A 9,277-nucleotide genomic window follows, 5' to 3' on the forward strand; every position below is an offset into this window, starting at 1 on the left:
CTTTTCCATAAATTTTAGGATTCGCACAAAACATATGTTTTTGTGACTAAGGACATATGGTTTACGAAAATGTTGGATAATAAAAAAAAATTAACAAAAAATAATCAGAATTTATTTTATTTAATATTTAATAATTTTAATAATAATTAATAAATATTAAATAAAATATTTTTTTGTCTTAGTATTATTGTATTGCTTATTATTAACATTTATTAAAAAAAATATGCAAATTATTTTCTGGTGTTTAACTGAAAAATGGTGTATTTTGATGTTTTATGAAGTGTGCATGTATGTTGTCTCCAGCGATTTCATTTTTTTTATTTTTTTTTATTTTTAAAAATCAGAAATTGTGCTTATTATTTTCAGTTTTAAATTTTTTTCATTTTAAAAATCAGAAATCGTTTCTACTATTTTATTTCTAATTTTTTTCTTTTTAAAAATAAAAACTTTTCCCTTTGTCTTCACTTGTTTATTCTTTTTCTTTTGAAAAAATCAGAAATCATCCATCGTTTTCACTTTTTTATTTTTATATTTAAAAAAAAAATCGTTCCCACTATGATCACTTTTTTATTAAAAAAGTTACAAATCATTCGTGCAATTTTGTTTCCTGCATTTGTTTTCATATTCTGGATTTTACAAAAAATCCCCCTTGTATAAAAAAATAGCCAAAAAATTACGTTATCAAATTTTCTGATTTTTTTTTTCAATTTTCTTTTCAATATGTGGTCTTGAAATTTCATCTTTACAAGTTGTATCAAAAAAAAAAAAAAAATTCGGTCAATGCCTTTATATTATAATAATATTATAATATTATAGATGGGGAGATTGACACAAAAGCCTTCCCTGGCCTCTTCGACTTTTAATCTTCAATGAATGTCTAATGAGCATAGATCAGATTTCAGAGAAACGGATATAATATAAGATGAAATTCAAGATCATATAAAATTTCTATAGCTATATCCTTAAAGCTCTAGCTACCAAGGTTTGTACTGTACCAATGTGAAGCATGCTTCTGTCATTAACTCACACATAAATAAATAAATAAGAAATTAAGAGAAATTGGCTGGAAAGTTTTTTATATTTATTTTTTTTTGTTTAATTTATGCTTAAATTTATTATTAAAAATATCAATTTATAGTTGAACTTTTATTGTATATATAGAAATTTATTTCCTAAGAGATGAAAATTAAAATAAATTCTAAAAAAATGATAAAGTTTTTAAAGATAATTTTACTGTGGTTTAATTATTATGTTGGTCTCTATAATTTTACCAAATTTTTAATTAGATCCCTATACTTTTTTCTTTTTAATTGAGTCCCTACATTGTTTTTAATTTTATAATTAGGTCATTTTTATGTTAAAAAATTTTAAATTAATAAAATATTTCTTCCAAAAAATATGCAGTAAAAAATTTAATTAAATTTTTAATTATAAATACTTTCAATATGTAAAATAGTATTCAGTTAACTCTAACATTTTTTACACTAAAATAATCTAATTATAAAATTAAAAGCAGTATAGAAACTTAATTGAAAAAAAAATATAAGAATCTAATTACAAATTAAAAAAAAGTATAAAAATTAATAGAATAATTAAATTTTTTACTTTTAATAAACAATTAATAAATAAAGTGGGAAAAATTCCCAACCTTGCTATTTATATTCTAAATAATAAACTTTCAACTTTTCCTTCCTTTTGTTGGCTCATGGTTAATAATTATACATAAACTATATAATGCTATACGAATAATGCTATACGAATAATTAAAATGGATAAATATATAAGAGAATTACTAAAAAATAAAAAATAAGACATAAAAAATTATTTTTTTCGCTAATATATTTACTAGCAATTACACATTAATTGTCTTATGATTTGTGTTAAAAAATTTTAGCGAATTGTTAATAAAGACTTTTTTTAATATCCACAGAAGTATATAATTATTATTAGAGTAAAGTATTATTTTTGTCCCCAATATTTGGGGTAAGCTCTAAAGTTGTCCCTAATATTTCAATCGTCCTATTTAAGTCCCCAATATTTTAAAATTGACTCAATGTTGTCTTACCGTTAGGAATCTGTTAACAGAATTGACGGCGAGATAAAATTGACACGATTTTGAAATGTTAGAGACTTAAATAAAACGAAAACATTGGGACAAAAATAATACATAGAAATAAATTTTAATTTTATCCTTCAATAATATCAATTTGTTATTACTGTATATAATATTCAATTATTTTTTAATCACATATAAGTAAATTACACTTAATCACACTACTTTTATTTTAAATAAAATTTTTTTATATTTTCATATTAACTTATAACTTTAAGCGTAAAATTATAAAAAAATAAATTTATTTAGAGTGAAAGTAATGTAATTAAATGTAATTTATTTAGATATGATTAAAAAATAATTGAATACTGTGTACAGTAAAAAATTGATATTATTGAAGGATAAAACTAAAATTTATTTCTATGTATCGTTTTTGTTCCCAACGTTTTCGTCCTATTTAAGTCCCTAACGTTTTAAAATCGTGTCAATTTTGTCCAGCTGTCAATTCTGTTAACGGATCTCTAATGACAGGACAACATTAAGTCAATTTTAAAACGTTAGGGACAACTTTAAAACTTATCCCAAACGTTAGAGACAAAAACAATATTTTACTCTTATTATTATTATAACATACAATAATAATAATAAATATATAATTATCATAAAAATATAAATTAAATAAAATATATATAATAATTATTATATTATTATCACTAATATTTGTTATAGTGAACTCCCAATCTATTAGTCCGAAGATTTGACTCAAACAATCCAATCAGATATAAAGTGCAAGAAATTTACCAGCAGTTAATTACTCAACCAGTAGATTAAGCCAAAAATTTAAGGATGCATCTTGTTTGTGTTTTTATTTTTGTTTTTATTTTTAATATTTTTTATTTTTTGAATTTTATAAAAAAATAAAAATTAAAAAACAAATCAAACGCATCCCATCAAATTACCTAAATTCGACCCCATTGAAAAAATAAGTGAGGGATTATGTTGAATTTATTGGTTTAGGAACATCCTCATACCATTCATCGTCCTCTTTTTCGTCATTGCCTCTCCTTTACATAACCTTTATGGCGACAGTCTCTGTAAGTGTTGTGTCTCCACCGAATCTTCTTCGTCACAAGTTCATGGGAGGAGGAGAGCTTAGTTATATTTGTTAGGAAATTATAATATTTTAATTTATTTATGAACAATACATATAATTAATTATAATTACATTAATTATTATACGTGATTTTATTTATTGTTATAAATATTAAATAAAATAAATTATTATTATTTTTAATTTAGATTTAAACAAGAATAAAACTAAATATTCTATTTATTTTGACCTTCAAGTTTTAATGAAACCAATAACCAAATATAAATAGAATTCCAAGGTTTTGATTTTTAATATATATATATATATATATATATATATATATATATCAAAATCACTTTACAATCCTTCTCCCATTAGAAAGTTGTTCTTTAATCTTTAGCCTCAAATAAAATTTTTATAGATTTTGATTGAAAAAAATAAAAAACTACAAAAGAGTTACATTTTTTCAATTATACTCAAAGTTTAGGTATGTTTTTACACTTTTATTTTTTTGTAATGATTTAACATAGATTATTTTGATGGAATTAAAAAATTTAAAATTTTAACAAATAGTATCAAATTCTATGACTGAATCGTTAAAAGGGATCAATTTTGTTACTTTAATCGTTTTTTTTGGGGAATAAAATAATCAGATTTTTTTTTCTATTCATATTTTGAATAAAAAAAATCATGAAATTTGAACAATTCTATTAACATTTATATTTTTTATTGCTGTGTAGAATGTTTAAAAAAAATAGTATTGATAGTATATGGACAAAAATTTCTTTGGAATCAGTGCACTAATAAAGATCTAAAAACTTCCATCAAAACTATAAGATTTATTTTGAATAAAATTATGTTTGTCTGGTTGATTGTCATAAATTTATACTTTTGGATTGTGAGTAATGACGTAAACTGAAGTTCAAAGTTTCATATTTTGTTAATTTAGACTTTTTTTAATTTTTATCAATTCAAAGATTTTTTTTAATTGTTTCCTAATTCTAAATACAGATGGAACACATGAGAATTTGAATTGAAATAGTACAATATGACTTATACATAAAGGTTGTGTTTTATGTTTTGACCCTTTTTTGTTTTTGTTTTTTTTTTTTAAATCATGGATTAAGTATTCTTTTTACATGATATAAAAATTTAATTAAATCATATTTTTTGGTGTGTGTAAAAATTCATTGAAGGTCCTTTTTGCATATGAATATAGATTCAATAATAAGAAAAGTTTAGGGAACTAGCATTTTTATTAATTAAAATTTGGTTAGTACTTAACTAGCAAAAAAAAAAGTAATCCTACATTATTAGATATAATTTTACACTATTAAAAATACTAATAATGACTAATTGATACTTATAAATTACAAAGGCTACTAGACTCTTAGCACTTTTTATAAATAAATTTTACTTTAGACACAATATATAGCATAAATATTAATTTATGATTAATTTTTTATATAAGAAAATTGTTGTAATTTTTTGTTATTTGAATCATTTTGTTATAGAGTCAATTTGAGATTAAACAAAATAAAAAAATTGACAATTGACGGTATGGATATCTATATATAGTTGTTATATATATATATATATATATATATATATATATATATATATGTATTTATTGTGACTTGTTATTTTACTTCATATATATATGTATTTATTGTGACTTGTTATTTTACTTCATTTTTTATGCTATTGCATTTTAGTTTTTTTAAATAAAGAAATCGGTAATCATTTGGATTATATTATATCCATAAATTTTAAAAGGTTTAGTTTTAAAATAAATTGATGATATATAATGCTGTCAAAATAGTTTTTTTTAATTGATTTATTTTAGAATATTAAGAATATGGTAGTATATAATTTATGTGTCGGTCGATCCAAAAAATATTTATATTTAGTAGAATTTTATATACATATTAATGGTAAATATATGCTTGGATAAATAGTTAAGAATAAATCCATATTTGTTTTTAGGCGAATAATAATCAGTTAAAAAAAATTATTGTTTGGTCAAATAATAAATACTAAATTTTGTATTTATTTTATATTTAATTATGCAACCACTAATCAGTCCAAAAGAAGGTTAGTATTTAGTCAATTGATAGAAAATATATGCGATAATTTTCAAGTTTTCATATAAACAATGAGTCGATCTAAAAATAAACTTATTGTTTGACAGAATTTTGTTAAAAATATTTAATAAGGTACACTAAATAAATCTATTTATATGTAATTTATGCGGGCACATATCGATAAGTTTTATAGTTTGCCAAATTATATGCACATTTGTGATAGTAAACACGTGATAATTATTTGATTCTATGTAAATAATAATTTCGTCTAAAAATAAATTTATTGTTTGACATATATGATTTATTATCGATATTTGATTATTGTCACTACAAAAAAAAGGTTAAAATGGCGGATTTTTATGGAAGTTACGGCAGTTACAACCGCCATTATTACCAAAAATGCGCTAAAAAATGTCGAAATTCTGGACGCTATTTTGGTTATTACGACTGTTTTTTTGCGGTTAAAACTATCATTATTTTCGCATAAAATGGTGATTTTTTAATTATTTAAAATAATGGCGGCTATAACCACCGTTTTTACCATTATAACCGCCATTTTTACCAGGATATAATAGCATCTTTTGTGTTTAAAATAGTGGTTTTTAACCGCTGTTTTTACCATTATAACCGCCATTTTTACTAGGATATAATGACATCTTTTATGTTTAAAATGACAGTTTTTAACTGCCATTTTCACCAAAATTAATGGCATCATTTTCGTTTAAAATGACAGTTTTTAACCGCCATTTCTACCAGCGTATAATAACATCGTTTTCATTTAAAATAGAAATGTCTACCCGCCGTTTGTACCTAATTATGATAACAATTTTATACTTTTTAAAATAGAATTGAAACCACCAATTTAAAGTGATATTTAAACTTTTCACGTTTCAGTTGCATTTTTCTTGTAAATGTAAAAGTTGGAGGAAGGGGTTTTATGGAAATACAACGTTTTAAAAGTAATTGAAACGTTACTTTCCATGCAAACGACGTCGTTTTTGAGGTGAAGGGGGTAGACAAATTAGCTCCTGTTCATTTCAATTTGTCCATTTCAATATTGAATGAACACGTCATCCAGCTCATATGACAGATCACGCACCAAACGAGTCAGCTCAGCATTTTCCGTCAAGTCTCACTGAAAAAAAAACGCACGAGAATCGCTTTGTGTGATGGAAATCGGAGACATAAATCAAAACGGATCGATTTTATTTTGAGGAATCGCATTATTGTCATTCTTAAAAATTGACAAGGGTCGAATTGGCAGTTCACTCTATGAATTTCTTATATGGAATAAGTGTTTTATAATTATGAATATTCTCGGTGCATATTTCTATATATAAGCACTTTGAACCTCCTAAATGCTTTCTTTTGGACCTTTTTTGTTGCCACTATTTTTGGTATCATGATAATTATTGTTAATATTAAATTGGTTGAATAATAAATAAATTTATTTTCTTCTGCAGGTCTCCCGAGTAGCTTGATGGTAAGGAGCAATAACTCAAATTTATTTTCTTCTCAATAGTTTTAAGCAAGTCTGAGCCTAAAATACAAAATAAATAACTTTGAAAATACGTTATTTATGTTCATTACATATTTTTAGTGTTCGAGTTTTGTGTACCCATTCTTATATAAGATCAAGTTATATTTTTTATATTGATTCCATTTTATTTTTGTTTTTTTATATATTACTGAGGATGATAATGAAATTTAAATTTATATCATATATGCTATTTAAACACATCATCATCATCACAATACCAATTTAAGTTACTCTGCTAGCTAGTTCTATTCTATTAGGCAGTTTTGGTTAAGAGAGATGTATGAATACAAATACCAAAAGAATTAGGTATACAAATATACAAATTTTTAGTATATATATATATTTGAAAACGATATTCAAGACACAACAATTTAATTCTAAGTTAAAAAATTACATGCAGTTATTTTTATATAAAATTTATAATAAAAAATTATTAAATAATAATTTAATTAATTAAATTTATTAAATTATATATTTAATAATGATCAAATATTAACGTCATATGATGAAAACAATTCTAGGTAAATTTCTACTTCAAATATTAATTTTATTCTTATTATTAGTTCTCCATTATCACCCACTATCAATACTAACAATAATATTAACAATGCCATCATTATTATTTTTTACCACCATTATAATTGATTTTTAATCGATTTACAAAATACTATCATAAACTTTTATTCAATTTTCATTTCAATTAAATTTTTTAAAATAAATGAAAAAAAATGAAGGTCAAAGAGGTAACAAAGCCAAAGGTAGAATCTAAATTTAAAAAATGAGACAATAATGAAGAATACGACAGTAGAGACGATACAAATCTGAATGAAGACGTTGACTAATAATAGTAATAGAGAAGAAAAAAAAAAGGATGAAATGGAAAATCAAAGGCAATGAGTGATATAAAATGAAGAAAAGAGAAGAGGAGGAGAAAAGAGAAAGGGTAATATGATAACGACGATAATATAATAGAAAAATAAGATTGAAAAAAGAGAAAGATAAAGAAATAAGAAGAAAGAAGATGAACACTAAAAAGTCAAAAAATGGAGATAGAAAAAGATGAGAAGGAATAAAAAGATTAGGATTAGGATTAATATAAAGAACAAAATTAAAATTAAAAAAAAAGGACAAAGGTAAAAAAACACTCATGTCTTATATACTGTGTTTCCAATATCTTTTAACTACATTAAAGATATATATTTCGTATGCACTTTGTGTGCTCCTGTATTCATAAAAATTTATCTCGTCAAGTAAATAGACGTGCCATTATTTTTATATCTCGAAAAACTAAGAAATATCAACTTTAGATAAATTGATTAGTTAGCGAATTTATTTCTAATAATTTTAAATTAGAACTAACTTTAAATTAAAAGAAAAAAAATAAAAAATTATCAGAATTTATTATTTTTATTTATTATTTAGTCATTAATCTAATTTTATTAATTATTAGTAATCTAACAATATATTACTAAAAATAATAAATTTTAATAAATTCAATTATTTTTTAAACTAATTTAAAAGAAAAAAAAAACAACTAACTATCTATTCTTTAATTATTGAAAGACAATAATTGAGAGGGTGTACTAATATCCATCCAATCAAAATAAAAAAATATGTATCTGTTGTGTTCATGCATGCCATGTGACATTGAATCATACGTACTCCTGATGATCCTGAAGTGCTGTTATTCCATCACTTTCTTAATCATTGCAAGACTTTCCTATGAGAAATTTCTGCGCTTCTCTATTCCCCATGGTCTTTTATCTTCTCCATTGTTGTTTTTGGTATACCTCCATTTTCCATTTTCAGATTTTCTGTTTTTTATTCTTTTAATTTCTTCCTTCCAATACTCTACAGTCTTAAAATTATTTTAAATTAAAATGTTACCGTAGTTTGATTTACATGTAAACTTTTTTTTATTAATTATTTGTGTTAGTTGAAAATTCAGGTGCACTTAATTTCACCTAAAAATGATAATTAAGAACTATTAAATGATTTGATTAATTTGACTAAATTTTCATCTAACAGTTTTTAGTTATCAATTTTACATAAAGTTGACTACACCTGAATTTTTTCTTACGTGTTATTCTATTTTTAATTTTTTATTAATCACTTGGGATGATGCGTTTGGATGAATATTTTGAAATTTTAAGTTGTAATTAATTTCTTAGTTTTAATTTTTTTTATATGAGGTAATTATAACTTGTATCTTTATTAAAATATTTTATTTAAGAAAATGACCTTTATTCATAAAATATGTAGTTGAGTTTATTATTTATTAATAAAATGAGGGAATTTGAAATTTCAGAAATTGAAATTCTCTATTTTTAGTAGTTAAAATTTCTTTTAAATTTTCTTAAAATACAAAATTACTTCCAATTAAATTACAAATATATTTTGTCTTAACAATTTTAAATTCTCTAAACAAGTATATTACTTCCTTAAAATATTCCATCCAAACATATTCAGATGAGTATTCTTAACTCTTAGTAGTGTATTTTAAATATAAG

Source organism: Arachis stenosperma, chromosome 10 (assembly GCF_014773155.1).
Source record: "Arachis stenosperma cultivar V10309 chromosome 10, arast.V10309.gnm1.PFL2, whole genome shotgun sequence".
Classification (NCBI taxonomy): Eukaryota; Viridiplantae; Streptophyta; class Magnoliopsida; order Fabales; family Fabaceae; genus Arachis; species Arachis stenosperma.